General features: G+C 55.0%; 1 long non-coding RNA gene across 1 annotated transcript; it reads right to left on the bottom strand.

Moving 5' to 3' along the window:
* Positions 1-12,458: 12,458 nt before the first annotated feature.
* On the bottom strand, positions 12,459-14,626 carry LOC122241212. The gene is made up of 3 exons (XR_006221241.1): positions 14,515-14,626; positions 14,096-14,264; positions 12,459-12,974 (listed from the first exon to the last, which is right to left on the bottom strand). It is a non-coding gene; the product is annotated as an uncharacterized LOC122241212 (long non-coding RNA).
* Between the last annotated feature and the right edge of the window lie 2,644 nt (positions 14,627-17,270).

Here is a 17,270-nt window from a genome sequence, read left to right as displayed (position 1 = left end):
TTGTACAATGAGAAGCATCTTTTGAAAGTGGGGCTTTCAGACTCTTGATGGAAAAGACTCTGATTTCTACCAGCACGATTAGTAGGATGACAGAGTCCCTGAGAATGGATGTGTCTGTTAAGTGGGGTCCAGGCTCTGATGTCAGAGGCATAAGGTCCCCACACGCTACAGAACTTGGGGGTCCAAGCTTCTGAAATTCTCTGCATCCAACTCTGTCCCCTGCACCTTCACCCTTTCCCAGGAGCCAAGGCCTCCGTCAAAGGGCAAGGGCAAGCCAGATCCCTGCAGCAGGAGACAGGCACGGCCAAGGGGCGGGCTCTGGCCAGACTTCTTGGGCTCGGACTCTGGCTTTGCACCGGGAAATTTCAGTTGTGTGTCCTTGGGCAAGTTGCTTAACCTTTCTGTGCTTCTGTAAAATGAGGTTAACATAGTCTCTACCTCTTGGGAGTTCTAAGCAGCAAATGAGTCATCAGAGGCCGTTAGAGGGTGTTTGGCACAAAGTAGGTACTTGCGAGGTTATGGGGACATGAATGATGGCCATGGTGATGTTACTTCCCGGCTGCAAACCCAACAGCGGCTCCTTCTTGCTCTGATACAATGCAGAGCCTTGTCACCACGCAGGAGCCTCCTTGGTTCTAGGGTGCTCCCCACCACCCCCCTCCCGCCGCCACCCACCCAGCCCCGCCAGAGTCCTGCCCCGTCTTACTTGTCCATAGGCCTCTGCAGTGGCCGGTTCCTGTTGGAGAGTTCCTCCTCCTGGAGCTCGTACTCTCTGGCCAGCTCGCCCTGGTCCCGTAGGCCTCAGTTCAATATCACGTCCTCTGCAACGTTTCCCCAGCCTCCCTGTGGGACCACATGTCTCCCCTCCGTGTGCCCTCAGCACACGTGTCCTTTTTCTAGCCACAACCCATCCCTCTCTTTCACCTTCTCCCAAACCCCCGTCATCATCATCATCACTATCATCATCATCATGATCTGCTCCTTCCACTGTCCCCTCGTTACCTCTGGGGCAGGACTTGAAGTGGAAATTGTAGTAGCTGCTCCTTGCAAATGTCCTTCCCGGCTCTGCCAGGAACACGCACGCCTCAGCATGGAGTCTGGTGTTTGTGAACAAAGGTGCTGTCCACACCTCTTGGGGAAGTTCTTCCCCTTTGTTTTAAAAAAAAAGTTTACGTTTATTTATTTTTGAGAGAGAGAGAAACAGAGCATGAGTGGGGGAGGGGCAGAGAGAGAGGGAGACACAGAATCCGAAGCAGCTTCAGGCTCTGAGTTGTCAGCACAGAGCCCGACGCGGGGCTTGAACCCACGAACCGTGAGATCATGACCTGAGCCGAAGTTGGACGCTTAACCGACTGAGCCCTCAGGTGCCCCGGGGAAGTTCTTCCCCTTTACTGGGTGTCTCGGGGGTCACGGGGAGACAACATGGCAGTGCCACTCATGGCCTGGCTCACTGAGGGTGCTGAGTGCCAGTGCCCTGGGTGTCTGGATGGTTACTCGGGGAGATAAACCGGTGGATAAGTGTTCAGGTGGGAGGGCCGGTCATTCCGGCGAAGGCTGGGGAAGGGCTGTTTACACCCCTCTCTGTGAAAAGGCCCCCTGGGTCGCTTGGCAGACTCACTGTCCTATGTCATCATAAAACCCTGTGACAAATTAATGGAAGTAATTTCTAGGGAGGCCCCCAATGAGTAGACATCTCCTTTCATTGTTGTTAAATATCACAAATGAAGAATGTGTCCTGGAAACATATGACACACGGGGATTTTGCTAAATGCCAGGCTCTTGACCGCACTTTGGGAATAACTGGCTGAGAGCAAGAAGTTGGTTTAACCAAGAGGGGAAGCTGGGTAAGGGTTGCTCGCGGACAGGATCTCCACGCGACTCTGCCGTTCTGACATCGGTGTTGTAAAACAGGCAAATTCTCATCAATCACCTTTATGTGCCCAAGGAAGACGATGCTATTTTGGGCTCTGGAGACTTTTAAAAACAACAGCTCAGGATGTCTGACTCACTCAGAAGGAGAGCAGGCCCACCTTCCAGGAGAGGGGAGACTCAGGGTGCAGAGGAACGGGGGTCTCCATGGGAGGACAGGCCGTGGGGGCTCTGGCTCAGAGAAGTAGTGGAGATGGCTATTTGTCCTGAACAAACAGCATCTTCTCCACTGCCATCCCGGCTTCCCTCCCACCTTGGGCTCACGCAGGTGACCAATGAGCAATGATATCGTACCTTCTGGAAACTGAGACAGGCATATGGACAGCTTCCAGTGCAGATGGAGTGCTGGGAAACCCGAGTATAGCTTGGGTCTCTTCCTGCTACAAGGCCGTAAGAGGGGGCTGGGCACCCCTGAAGTCAGAGCCCTCCCTAGAATTCCGGGAACCTGGTCTTCATGTTTTTATTTGTGGTTCACAGATTCCCGGCTAGACTAGCATCCTGGGGAGACAGTGGGACCGCCAGAGAGAGCACTTGGCTCTGTGGTCCGTGTCCTGGGGACACCAGTAGGAGAACCCACCTACATGATGGATGGCAGCCCGCCCCTCCCCAGGACCACCTGTCCACATTCCTCGGAAGCAGGGTGTGACCCGCCAGCCCCCATGGCGGGTATCCTGACTGGGTGTGCCGATATACCCAGCCGCACGGAACAAAGTCTCAGCCCTCCCTGGGGTCCACTCTCTACCTTCCTTCTGACCTTTCTCGAGAAGCTCCACGTCAGGCATACAGGAAGTGCCCTTGGATCCATTGCCTCCCTTCCTGTCTCTGGACGGACCCCCGACTATGTGCCCACACTTAGTAGAACCTGGAGTTGCAGCAGGATAGAAGTCCCTGCCTGCAGGACACACCTCGTCTGGTGGGGGGTGGGGAGCAGACGGTCAGAGGGGCAACATAATGCGTCGGTACCTTTTAGGTGTAGATAATGTAAAGATCATCTCCCCCTGTGGGAGGCTGAGCGATGGCCTCAAATATGCCCACGTCCCCACCCCAAAGACCTAGGAATATATGACCTCACGTGGCTAAGGGACTTTGCAGAGGTGGAGGGCATGGTCCTGGGTCATCAGTTGGGACCCTGTCATCACAGAAGTCCTCATAAGAGGGAAGCTGGGGGTCAGAGCCAGAGACAGATTGGAAGACGTTGCCCAACTGGCTTTGAGGAGCACAGATGGGGCCACCGGCCGAGGAGGCCAGCAGCGTCTGGAAACTGGAAAGGCAAGAAAGTTTCTCTCCTGGAGCCTCCAGAGGGCACGCAGTGCTGTTGCATATTCATTTCGGGACCTCCGGCCTCTCGAACGGCAAGGAACGGCAAGATAAGAAATCTGTGCTGCTGATGCATCAGTCTGTGGGCTTTTGCTAGAGCAGCCATGGGAAACTAACATCTCCGCTCAAGGCGTCCATGAACAAGGGACCGGGGTTGGAGGGGTGGGCTCAAGACCGCTACAACAGGGAGGGCCCACCGAGGCGTGACCCCAGCTGGGAGACGAGAGGGGTGAGACGGGGCCAGCCCAGCGCTGGTGGGGGTGGGCGGAGGTATGGCAGTGCAGGCCAGAAGTCACAGCCGGTGTCCACCCCCACCCCCACCACCCCTGCCCCAGTTCAGCTTCCTGTCCACCACCAGACTCCCACAGTTCTGCCCAGAGCCAGCTCACCAGGCTGCAGGGTTAGTTCTCAGATTGTCCTGAGATATTGTCTGCTGGCCCTGGGGTCCTTCAGAGAGAGCCGGAGGGTGTGGGCTGGCCTTGGCAGGGGCTCCAGAAAGGCCCATGTAGTGAAGAATTTACCACCTACGAGTGGTCTGGCCCTTGCTCTTGGCTTCTGAGAGGGGACCTGTGTCATCCCGATAAGAAGGTCTTTGTTTAAGGTGGAGACGACCACATCAGCAAGACCAGCATGGGACTGGATGGGGGAGGGGTGCTTGGGTCATACAGTGTCACCCAACCTGGGGACTGAGAAGTCTATGGGCACCAGTCGGTCATCCATCAGTTGTGCCCATGCCATGGAGCCCTGATAAAGCCCCAGGCTCAGGTGAGCCTGCCTGGTTGGTGACATTCGGTGTATGTTGCCACAGCGTGGTGCTGTGAGCAGTGTGTGTGTGTGTGTGTGTGTGTGTGTGTGTCCTGTCCCCATGGGGAGAGGACAATGTGAACCTCATGTGTGAAGACTGCCCAGACTGTGCCCCACGTGCCTCTGCCCTGGGCTGGTTCGCACCTGCACCCCTGCCCTATAGACCAGAGCTGCGAGTGCACCACTGTAGCGGGCTCCGAGTCTTTCTAGCAAGTTATCCCACAAAAGGTGGTTTGGGATCCCTCCCACTACCGATGCCGGTGTCGGAAGTGAGGTCAGTCTTGCCTTACCCAGGACCGGGGTCCTCTGACCTCAGCAGTCTGGCTAACTTCAGGTACCCCTCCCCAGTGTAAAAGCCACACCCTTCCTGGAGGGAGAGCCAACATGAACCTCAGGCCCCAAGCACCAGCCTCCCCATGCAGGGCAGACTGTCCCCAGAGCCCTCGGCGTGGCCCGTCCCAAAAAAGGGCTCCGACGGCCGCTTCCAAGTCCCCGGTCCTCCGCTCTGACTCGGTTTTCTCTCTAAGGAATGTGGCTTAGGAGAGCTCCAGGGGCTGACCACCTCAAAAATGCAAATCAGTATAATTTCAATCAATACATGTAGCACAGAGCATTAAAAATGCAAATTCCCTGCTGTGCAGAGAGCAAGAAAGAGCAGTGCCTTGTTTAGAGAGAAAACGCCGTGGCAGGGGGACCCTTCCGGATCCCAGTGTAAATTCCATCCTTGATTGGGACAGAGGAAGAAGGTGTGGCCGCAGCCAGGGCCGGGGACGTCGGCGGCGTCTTGCTGCACCGGCTGGGCTGGCACTGTTATGCCGACGGGTGTCCTCGGCAGGCCCCTGGCACCCTGGTCCCAGAGGGAAGAGTGGGCACCTCCCTGCGCCCTCCTCTGCCTTCTCATTCTCCGCCGTTTTCCACTTCCCTCTCCCTCCTCCCGCTCCTCCTGCTCAAGCCTGAGATGAGGGCTTGGTGCTTGGAGGGCGTCTTGCTCCCTGTGGGCACAGGAGTGAGAGGGGCCGTGCCTGCTTGGGGGCAGGGGGCCCCGATTCCAGCCCAGCCCGCACCCCTGGTCGCCCTGAGGGAAGGTTTGCCTCCGTCCTCCACTCGGGGTCAACACGCCAGACCCGTGACGCTTAATTTCACAGGGCCACCCCTTGGGTTCCTTCCCTGCACCACGGGCCCAAGGGGGCAGGACACTCGGCATGTGCGTTAGCTGCCTCTGCCGTGTAACAAGGCACCACAAATCCAGCAGGCTGAATAACACCTGCTCGTTATCTCATACTTGCTGTGGGTCAGGAGTCCAGGCTGGTCCTCTGGGCGAGTCTCACAAGGCTGTACTCAAGGTATCAGTGGGGTCTGGGGGTCTCATCTGAGGACAGGGTCCTCTTCTGAACTCCCACAGCTGTCAGAAGAATCCACTTCCTTGCAGCTGTAGAACTCACGGCGGTGTCTTTCCTGAAAGCCAGTGGGAGAGAGGGTTCCTACCTCCGGAAGGTCCTGGTCCTTAGTGGAAGAACCTTCACCTGATTAAGCCAGGCCCAGGCAGGATAACCTCCCTTTCGATGAGCTTGAGCTCAAAAGATTAGGGATCTCCATGGCCCCCACAGAATCCTGTAGTCTGTGGGCGAGAAGCAAGCCACAGCTTCCGATCGTACTCAGGGTGTATCCTCATCATGGGGCCATGTCCCAAGACAGCCTACTCCTGGGGCCATGACACCGGAGTTTCCGGTCCCAGGTTAGGACCCCACATCACCATTGGTGACCTTGGAGGTTCTGGGCTGACCCCTCCTGTGCCCCTTCGCTCCCTGACCCAGGACCCTCCCCAGACGCGGTTGTCTTCACTCCGCTCAGTTCTGCCCCACCCAAGGCACCCCCAAGGCCTTGCTTCCCTCATTTCCTGTCCACTCCGAAAACCAAAGCAAAGGCGTCCCCACAGGGAGGTCGCCGCTCTGTCACCACCCCAGACACTGCAGGCAGTCTCCTCCGCTTGCTGAGCCATCCTCAGGGCCCCCATTTGCTCCTGGCCAGCCCCCCTTCCCCTCCCCAAAGCAGGGCTCTGCTCGGCCTGGCCTGACAGTGGCAGAAATGGCTGCCTCCCACCCCAGTGCCTGCCGGTCACCTCCCGTGGCTGTCTGGTTATTTCCTATGCGTCTGGGGCACTGAGAGGGGAGCACCCAAGACTCACCCCCTGGCTGAGGGGGTCTGCACTGGGCTCGGCACCTGTGGGGCCTGGAATCATCCTGTCCTGCCAGGTGGATGTTGCTCTGGGATGAGGAACCTGAAACGTTGAGAGAAACTGAGGCCTGCCTGTGCCAGCTGACACACGGGACGCTCGGTTAAATGTAAAGTTCAGATAGACAACAAATATTTCTGTATAAATATATCCCAAATATTCCACGGGCTCCACCTACCCAGAAAGTACTGGCGGTTTATCTGCAATTCAAATTTAACCGGGCGCCCTGTGTCGCACAGCTGGTGACAAACAGAGAACAGGAACCGAAGTCCGGATCCATCTCTAGAGGCCAGGCTCTTCCCTCTGCTTTGCAATCCTCTTGAGGACACAGACATGTTGACATCTGTCACCCTGCTTTCCTCTGCCTGCAAGTGGGGTCTGCAGCCTGAGCCCTGGGCCACCTGGAGGCAAGAGGCAAATGCGTGTGGATGCGTCAGATGAGTTAGAGGGTTTCAGCTCTTGGGGGTTGTTGGATGATGTTCTCTTTTTTTTCTTTTTAAATGTTTATTTATCTTTAAGAGAGAGAAGGAGAGACAGAGCATCAGCGGGCCAGGGCAGAGAGAGGGGGAGCCTCAGAATCGGAAGCAGGCTCCAGGCTCTGAGCTGTCAGCACGGAGCCCAACACGGAGCTCGAACCCACAGACCGCGAGATCATGACCTGAACTAAAGTCAGACGCTCAACTGACTGGGCCACCCAGGCGCCCCTATAGGATGACATTCTTATGAATGTCATCCTTGTGACCTGCTACAGACTCGTGTCCCCCTGAACGTGTATATCAAAGCCCCGGTCCTCAATACGGTGGTGTTAAAAGGTGGAAACTTTGGGACGTCCTGGGGGTGGAGCCCTCGTGAATGGAATTCGTGCCCTTATAAGATGAGACAGAAGACAGGGTCTCGCTCCACCACGTGAGGACACAGCGGGATGGTCCTGCGCCGAGCCCCAAACGTGCCAGCCCCCTGATCTTGGAGCTTCACGGCCTCCCCTGTAGGCAGTGAACATGTGGCTCAAGCCCCGGGTCCGCGGCATTTGCTACAGTGGCCGAGCGGCCTGAGACCCTTGCCCTCGCGCACCTGCTCCCGCACAGGCAGGCCCTCCAGAAGCCCGCGGGCCTGTTCTCTGCCTGATGTGTTTACTGATGCCAAGCAGGCCTGTTCCGTTAGGCCCTCGGACGGGAAGTTATGGGGCACCATCGTTTCCAGAGCACCTTTCTCTCCCCCGCTCACTGCCACCCATCTCCAGACGTTGTATTTAAATGATTAAGCCGACAAACAGTTTTATTTCCTCCGGCAGCCGACAATTCCACAAAATGGAGAGATTTTAATTTGAAGTGGCACAATAAAAATCCTTCCCTTCAGATTGAGTATTCACAAACACTTCAGAACTCAGCGAGGAGGCTTGAGACACAGCCCCGGGAGCTGGCGGCCCGGCAGGTGGAGAGGCCACCGCCCCTGCGTGTAGGGACAGGCCCGCCCGGCCCACTGACCCTGCTTCTGGAGCGGGGGCCCCGCACCGTGAGCATCGGCCGGTCTCCCTGCACCCCACAGCCAGCGACTTCTCACCCTGGAACATCGCCAAATGCACGGTGTTTGGAGATGCAGAGCTTTTGGGGTGCAATGTCCATTCTCAATGTCCCTGGAGGTGGTGGGCCGGCCCAGCCTCCTCACGGGCAGCGGGTCGGCGTTTCCAAGCTGACCTGTGCCCAGCACAGCCCTGAGGACACTGAGCGCTCAGAGTCTGGTGCAGGCAGAGCCACTCACCCCCCGTGGCCCCAGGGGAAGGCCCGGCTGCTGCTGCTCCTGGCCGCACCCCGACAGCACGCCCAGCCCGGGCAAACCTGCAGGGACCACACGGGTCGCACCCGGGGCTGCAGGAAGGGGGGCTGAAGCTGTCATCCCTCCCGCTGGCCTGCCGCTCCTCCCCGTCCACCCCCAGACTCCCCGAGAGAAGGTGCTGGGCTGCTGTCCCCACTCTCAGCCCGCCCCTGCTGGGCCTGGTGTCCCCACTCCCAAAGACAAAGATAAGAGAAGCCCCGCTTTGACCCCTGATGACAATGCCCCCACCTGTGCAGATTCCAGTCACTAAGCCTGAAGTAACCTGTTCATAGAAGCGGATCCCCGACCAGGCCCGAGCCCCCTCCCAACCAGGTTGCCTCACGGCATGTCCCCTGCACAGGTGCCTCCGAATCACCACATTCAGGTTTGTTCTGCCTCTGCCCCTGGGGGTGTGGCCCACGTCTTCTCCCCCATCCCGGACCTCTCAGCCCCCTGGGTGATGTGTCCCCAGACCCCACCTGGCACACCCACCTTAGCCTCCGCCTGTCGCCCCCACACCTTCTGGGGCTGGTTCTCCACCGGGCCCCCTGCAGCCTCAGCACGTTGGAGGGGGGCTTTGTTCAGGAAGCCCCACTGGCCGCCCCCTCTTGGCCAGGTTAAGGGTCCTCTGCCCAACCCTGAGCAGGGGCCAGCACGTAGCCGGCACTTGGCTCTGTGCTTACCTGTCACATGTCCCCTACACGAGTGGTCTGGGCGGCCGTCCTGTATCTCTACACACACACCTGGAAGCAGGTGTCCGGGAGCACACCTGTTCAGCAAACCTTTGCCAAATGAAGGATGGTGTCTGCCCAGGCCACTGCCCAGGCCACACACATGACATTAGGGGTGGTAGGAGCCCATGACAGAGGGTCCCCCGAAGACACTTGATCACTTCCTTCCTATAATTCTGCTCCTTCCATTCTCTCCCCAGACCCCCTTGGGCAGGCTCCAAAACGCTGACTGTGTGTTTAGCTCTGTCGGGCACATAATAGGCGCCCAATCAAAGCACACTCGGAATGAAAGGCAGCCTGGGGGCGCCTGGGTGGCTCAGTCGTTATACGTCAGACTCTTGATTTCGGCTCAGGTCATGGTCTCACGGTTTGTGAGTTCGAGCCCCGCATCGGGCTCTGCGCTAAAAGCGTAGAGGCTGCTTGGGATTCTCTCCTCTCTCTCTGCCCCTCCCTTGCTTTCTCTCTCTCTCTCTTTCTCAAAATAAACAAATAAACATTAAGGGCAGGCTTCCATAAGGTGATTCAGTTTATTGGGTCATTTACAGACCCGATGACCATGGACGGGAGGGAGCTTCAGGCTTGCCCTCGTCACAGCGCAGAACACATGGGAATCAAAGCATTGCCAGTAATTGCCACGGATCTGTCTGGAAAGTCCTCCATTTATAATTTGGACAAATCGCTCTGTATCGTCTCTCAACGCGTGTCTGCGTGCAATGTGCCTCGGGGAAGTATTGATTTATTTCTGTTGTGAGAATAGCACCTTGTGAGTGGCTGCCCCACGCAGGTGCAAGGATGTGGCCCTCCCGGGACAGCAGAAGCACCCCGAGTGCACTCCTCCTCCAGACGGGACTCCCATGCTCGTCCGTGGGAGCAGGGGAGCCCGGAGGGAGCCTCACTTCTTCAGGTCCCCTGGTCGTGCCTCAGCAGTGACGGAGCAGGATCCCAGGGGGAAGGGAGACAAATAAGCAGAGATGCTGGTCGTGGGGGCAGGGAGGCACCAAGGGCTCCACGCACAGGGCTAACGCTGCCCCAGGCCAGGGGTAACCTCTGAGCGAGCCAGGGGAGGTGAGCAGGTGGGGTAGAATGGTCCCCTGGACGGGACGTGTGTTCTAGAGTCAGATCCACCTGAGTTCAAAGCTCCGCCCTGAGAGAAGCAGCCGTGTGGCCTGGGCACAGACAGAGAAAGCCTCTGGGCTTCAGTTTGCTCACCTGCAAAAACCTGGGGGAGTGGGGGGTGTTTGTACGGCATCCCCCCTCCGGGGAACCAGGCTCCCTGAACTAGCCGAGCGGTGGGTCCTGATGACAGCGTCCTCAAGCCCCTCCCCCCACAAGAAGGAGGCGGGGCCGTCCCCAGAGCAGGGACGGAGCGGAGCCTACGTGGCTCTGAACACAGGCCGCCGGTTGGAGACATGGCTCCAGGACACCCTGCTGGTGCCCGGGGACTGCCTCCCTCTCCTCCTACACATGGAGCTGCCAGATCTCCAGCCTCCCTTTCTGTAGAGGAGGCCATGTGTCTGCAGGCCGGCGGACGGTGAGCAGAGAGACCGACTCTGTTGAAACCTTCCCAAAGGAGCCCCTCCCTCCACGGGCTTCCCCCTTCTGGCAGCCGGGATGGAGAAGGTGCCCTGGGGGGCCTCGAGGATGATGCGTTGGAGGGGGAGAAGATGAACAACTCGGGAAGAACGGCTCCCCGATCAAGCCAGGACACCGGGCTCCAACATCTGGTGCGCCACAGAGGGGCAGATGGCAGAGAGAGCCAGCCCGGTCTGCCGGTGCAGAGAGCCCAGGGGACGAAGGTGCCACAGCGGGAGGCCAGCGGTCGGGAGGGGCCCCGGACACAAGGCTTGGGTTCAGGGACCCGGCCTGTCTGGGGCCGGCTGCTCCCCGGGCCACCCCCACGCGGGGCCGAGGACTCCCTCTGTCGCCTCAGGGAGTTTGGACCGCTTGCCTTCTGGAGCCGAGGTGGGAACTGTCTGATCGTGGATGTAAAGCACACGGCAACACCGGGAAGCGGTTCTCAGGGAAGTTCCAGCCCTCTCCCCGTCTTGTCCCACTGGCCTCATCTCTGGGGCCTGGTTCACGGTCGAGAAAGCAAGTGTCGGTGCATGTGAGTGGGGCGGAGGGATGCCTGCTCACGGCCTCCAGCCCCAACTCCCTGACAAAGTTGCCACGGGAGGGGTCTCTGGGCCAGGACTGGCCTGAGAGCCAGCTGGGGGGGAAGGCGCCCACGGGCACGGGAACCACAGAAGTCTTGCTGAAATGCTGACTCGGGGCCCCTGCCACAGTGCCCACGCGGGTGGTGGGTGAACGTGAGAGAAGGCAAAGTCTGAAGATTCTGTCTCAGCCATGGTGGGGTGGCCGCCAGGAGACACGGGGCCAACCCCCTGGTCTGGAGGCGTTGGGTGAGGACAGGAGAAGAGAAAAATCAAGTCTCTTGGCTCCTGGGCTCATGGACACCCTGGCAGGAGCGGCTGATTATCCCCCAGGAGGGTGACTGCGCCCCCGCTCAGGCCGCTACCACAGAGCACCAGAGGCTGGAAGCTCAAACACAGCCGGCATTTACTGCTCTGGAGCCCGGGAGGCTAAGACTGAGGCACGCGGCATCTGGCGACGGCCGGCTTCCTGGTGGAAGCGGGAAAGGAGAGCTCTGGGCTCTTGTTTCAGGGCAGCGACACCACTCACTCATGAGGGACCCACCCTTATGACCTAATTACCTCCCAAAGGCCCCACCTCCAAATACCGAAACGTTGGGGTTTAGAATTTCAATATATGGATTTGGGGGGTCGTACAAACACCAGCCACAACAGTGACCTTAGGCCCGGTCTACACCTGCTGCCCCTGCCCTTGTCGGTTTGGCATTTCTGCCGGGGTTTTCACATTCTAACCAAGTACTGTGGTGAATGTTAAAATGAGCAGGTGCGGTCTGGGAAGTGCCACCTTTTGGTCCCTGGCTTTTGGGACGGTCTTGTCTGCTAGTGTTCTCCATGTGTGCAGTGAGCAGTTTTATTTATTTAAAATTTTTTTAATGTTTACTAATTTTTGAGACAGAGCATGAGCAGGGGAGGGGCAGAGAGAGAGGGAGACACAGAATCTGAAGCAGGCTCCAGGCTCCGAGCTGTCAGCACAGAGCCCGACGCGGGGCTTGAACTCACAAACCGTGAGATCGTGACCTGAGGCGAAGTCGGATGCTGAGCCGACAGAGCCCCCAGGTGCCCCTGCAGTGAGCAGTTTTAAGTTAACACATGGTCGAAGCTGAAAGACCGCCCGTGACGATAGACTGTTCTGGAGACGCTTTCCAGACCCTGTGTCTGCCTCTCCTGCCTCCCAGCAAGGGCCACACTTGGTGGACAGCCGGGTGTGCTGTGGCCCATGCCACCACCCACAAAACCCCAAAGCCCCCAACCGGCAGTCAGTGGGATCGGTGGGACATTATAAGCCGAACGTCTGTGAAACCTGATGAAGGCCGAGGTCAGCCATCCTGCCGTAGGGCATACAGACCGCGAGCAGCAGGCACGCTCTCGCTACAAACGGTCCTTTCTTTATTGCAGGGATAAAGACACAACCAAGTGCTTATTTTATTGTTTGCTAATGCTTTTAAAATTTTGCAATAAAGCCCTTTGGCAGCCATGAGCTAAAATAATGAAAGTACACGTTTATCGAAAACCAAGCGCTGAATTTCTCGAGGTCATTACAATTACGCGGAAGCTATAGTTGGCACAAAATGCTCATTCATGTTGTCCGCAGGCCCTCGCAAGGACACAGATCACACAGAAACTTCTGCCTCCAACATCAGTGGTCCCTTGAGGAGGGCTTTGCCCAAAGACAGGATTTTACCACATGTGGCTGCAGAAGGTCTCTTGCACATCTCACCTGGAGGCATGACTTTTCTTTTAGGTTACCCTCCGTCCTTCCAAACTCAGCAGGCTCATTTCAGATTCTAAATTTTCTTGTGCACGTGTGAAAGGCCAGCCGTTAGCTGTTAATAAGTCAGTGCCACCAGCAGAAGAAGGATTTGGCAAACTGGTAAAGGGAGCCAATCTTAACCCATGTCCTCAGATACTTCAGACGGGAAATCGGTGAACTCCAAGAAAGGTTCAATGTTTTCAGTCCAATTTATGACCTAGAAATACCACTTTCACAATTTCATCCTGTTGGAGGCAAAGCACCTGAGATTCTTACAAGCACTAGCAAATTTACTGAGGAAGATCCCCCCCTGCAGATAAAGCTACTTGTTTTATGGTGGTGATAATACGCATATGTATGCGATGGAAGCTTCCTCACAAAAGCCGTGTTCTTACAGTAAAAAGACGTGTGGAGCAGATATCTGAAGGAAGAGCAGGTTGTGGAGAACACACGATTCCAAATTGTGCCCAACGAGGTGAGCCGATCTAACCATCAGATCACGTAAGTTGTCACAGATCAAATCATGTCAGTGTCGCGGACAAATTTACAAATATTTATGTGCACTCAGTTAAAGTAACTAAAGAGCGACCTGTTATAGCAAGAAGATACTGAATTAAAATGAATTAAAAAAAAAAATAAAACCTTCCATGTGGTAGTTTGTACCTTGCTGCCCGCCATGAGGAAGGTTGTGGGAACACTTGAGCTTTTGGAGAGCTTTGTAAATGCATCTGAGTGTCCTGTGATGGCCTGAAACTTTTGTAAATAAACCCTCTGAATGTTTTGGTTGCATCAGACAATTTAACGACAATGACAATAGCCAACAGAAACTCCAGCTTTGGAGCCTTTGAGGAAATTATAGTTATTGAAAGCAAGCTTGCAAACAGGAAGACACTATATTTATCCGATACAAGGTTGAGGGGGTGACAAATGAAACAAGTCCTGACAGCATATAGGATTTGGTTTAGAAATTATATGACTGGGGCGCCTGGGTGGCTTGGTCAGTTGAGCGTCCGACTCTTGATTTGGGCTCAGGTCATGATCCCAGGGGCGTGGGTTGGAGCCCCATGCTGAGCACGGAGCCTGCTTGAGATTCTCTCTCTGTCCCCCACGTCCTCTGCCCCTCCCCCCTCAAAATTAAAAAAAAAAGAAAGAAATGATATGATTGTGCTTTGGAATAATAGCTCAACGAGTAGATAGCATCTTTTAATGAAGCCCTAATTTTCATTAAGCAAATTAGTATTTTGTACTGGAACAGAACAAAATAAAAATATCTTCAAGTTCGCTGCATCTAAACATAAAGAAACGTTCGAGAGAATCACGTATGAGAACAACGTCAAAACAGGTGACTTATTTGATGAGTTCTTACCTCGTCGGAGTATTTGCCAAAGAAAGCTTCTCAGGACAGAAACAAGAAGCCAGTCTCCATAAATGCATTTGGGTGAAATATTTACATGTTTCAATGTGGAGAAAAACTAGTCGTGAACATGTTCTCTGTAGAGCTGAATTTGCTCTGAGCTTACCAGATACCCCTGCACCTGCAGAGAGAAAATCATCTCAATTAAAAATGTTATGGTCTGACAGAGAGGAGACATCTTAAAGTGTCAACAATTTCAAATGTACTAACCAAAAAAATTATAGTTTTGAGGAAGGACACAAGCAGTTTTATGGAAAAATTTTTAATGCTAACATTCTAATGAAAAATGCTACTCTTTAAAAAAAATTCCAATGGGTCTACTAATATAATAAAACCCACTTAGCCAAAGGAAATACTTCAAAAATACACACCTGTAATTATTTCTAGTGCCCGCCTCTTCTGCCCTGCCTCTAGTGCCCCAGTTTGGATGGAGACTGAACGATCAGCCTGTATGTCTGCCACACAGGTTTTCAGACTTCAGAATCTTCCGGAAGCTTATTTCATTGTGATGCAGGCAATCTGAGACCTGGTCTGTTGCTGGTTTTCAATCAAGGGATGATGTACAACACAACACCGTGACACCCAAAGATCTGAGGCATAGGGGCGCCTGGGTGGCTCAGTCACTTAAGTGTCCGACTTCGGCTCAGGTCATGATCTCATGGCTTGTGAGTTCGAGCCCTGCGTCGGGCTCTGTGCTGACAGCTCAGAGCCAGGAGCTTCTTCAGATTCTGTGTCTTTCTTTCTCTCTCTGCCCCTCCCCCAATCACATTCTGTCTCTCTCTCCTTCAAAAATAAATAAACATTAAAAAAAAAAAGATCTGAGGCATATAGTTCACTAAGCTTTGACATATGTGTACACCCGTATGGCCAACACCCAAGCAAAAGATGAAACATTTCCATCATTCTGGAACCTTCTCTGTGCCCCTTTGCAGTTAATCCCCCACTCCTAGGTAACCAGTCTTCTTGTTGTCTGAACTCACAAGGATCTGGGTCTGGGCCCTGGCTTAGTCACGGGCCAGCTGTGCACCATAACTTGGGTAAGTGCTCAAACTCTCCAAACGTCACCCACCATCCATGGAATGGAGCTGAAGGGTTGTTGAGAGGTGCCATGAGGTAAGGTGTTGGCAGAGCGTTGGGCATAGAGCAGGCACTGAAAAAATGAAAGCACGGTCGGTGGTGATTGAGGATGGAGATCAGCTTCCATCAGTGTAGGATTCCATCACCATGGGGGGGTCCAAATTCCACAGACAATTCTGTCAAGGTGTCCTGCTCTGCCTTACCTGTCTGCCAGGTGTCCTACCTGTCTACCCCTCCCTGCCCAAACTCCCTGTAGCCTCCTGTTGTCGTTTTTTTTAATATAATTTATTGTCAAGTTGGCTAATCCACAGCGTATGCAGTGTGCTCTTGGCTTTGGGAGTAAATTCCCATGATTCATTGCTCACACACAACACCTAGTGCTCATTCCAACAGGTGCCTTCCTCGGTGCCCATCACCCATTTTCTGCTCTCCCCCCCGCCCCCCCCATCAACCCTCAGTTTGTTCTCTGTATTTAAGAGTCTCTTATGTTTGACTCCCTCTCAGTTTGTAACGATTTTTTTCCTTCCCTTTCCCCAAGGTCTTCGGTTAAGTTTCTCAAACTCCACCTATGTCTGAGAACAGAGGATATCTGTCTTTCTCTGACTTATTTCACTCAGCATAATACCCTCCAGTTCCATCCATGTCATTGCAAATGGCAGGATTTCATTCTTTCTTGTTGCCAAGTAGTATTCCGTTGTGTAGCCTCCCTTCTTGAGACAGGCTTGTGACCAGCTCCAATGGAGATGGGCTTCTGTCCTCTCCCTGAAAGCCCTTCTCCCTGGACACTCCAAGAGAGAGCCAGGTCCCCACTATACATACATGTCCCCCTCCTCCAGCCCCTTCCCATGGCCCTTAGCCCATGTGGCACTAGTCCATGAAGATAAGCCCCATGTTCACCTGGGTGGCTGAGCATTGGTTGAGCGTCCGACTTCAGCTCAGGTCATGATCTCACGGCTCATGGGTTTGAGCCTCGGGTCGGGCTCCGTGCTGACAGCTCAGAGCCTGGGGCCTGCTTCGGATTCTGTGTCCCTCTCTCGCTCTGCCATTTCCCCACTCACTCTCTCTCTCGAGATTAAATAAAACATTAAAAAAATTTTTTTTGATGATAAGCCCGATGTCCCTGTGGGGTGCTGCCCTCGGTACTCCAGGCACCTGACACAAACCAAAACACACAGGACAAGTGAGCCTCAGCGCGAAGGACCTGGCTGCTCGCATCACAGCGGAGAGCGGTATGCATCCACATTCTCTTCTACTGTGATTAATCAGAACGCCATGATTATGAGGGCCTGGGAAGGGCGGTTTTACAAACTGAATGTCACAGCAATCCCACGTGGGAAGTGGGGACCCTTGCCACGCCCACGTTATGGAGGACAGAACAGGCTCACCCACACCACCCAGCTAGAAGGTGCCGGAAGGGGACTTGGAGGCTCGCTTCTCTGCCTCTGCCTCCTGGCTGCGTCTGATGGAGATGTGGGGGTGCACATCCTGAGTGCGTCTCATCCTTCACGGAGCTTCACAGTCACCGGGGGGGGGGGGGGGGGAGTGTTCCCTGGCCTGGTTCCCAGAGGCCCAAAGACAGCAGGTCTGCCTGTGACAGTCTGTCTGCTTGGAAGTCCCGAGGAGATTCTAAGGGATACAGGGGCCACTGCCCTCGTGTCTCAAACTCTTGACAACATGGGAGCCCTGTCCCATCTCAGGGGCTCCATGTCAGTTTGCTCAATTCCTGCAAGGATCTGTGACCACAAAGGGGACAGGGAATGGGGGGGAGGGCATGGCGCTCACACTTCTGGCTTTCTGAGCCCCTGTCCCCTGGACCCAGCCTCTCGGGGCTCAAGCCCCCACCCCCTACCCCTTGGGAAGAGGCCGTGCGGAACAGTGAACGTTTCCCCGGAACTCACTCTCACATGTGTACCCCGAGATGCAAATACCAAGGAATTATTTTTACCTCGCAAGGGCTTGTTGAAAGTGTCTGATAATGTATTTATAACGGCCCGAGGAACTCAGCTAGTAACAACCACGCTGAGTGACAAGGAAAATTGTTAGAAATTGT

The sequence above is a fragment of the Panthera tigris genome, chromosome C1 (genome assembly GCF_018350195.1).
Source record: "Panthera tigris isolate Pti1 chromosome C1, P.tigris_Pti1_mat1.1, whole genome shotgun sequence".
NCBI lineage: Eukaryota > Metazoa > Chordata > Mammalia > Carnivora > Felidae > Panthera > Panthera tigris.
This window is presented reverse-complemented; position numbering and strand designations above follow the sequence as displayed.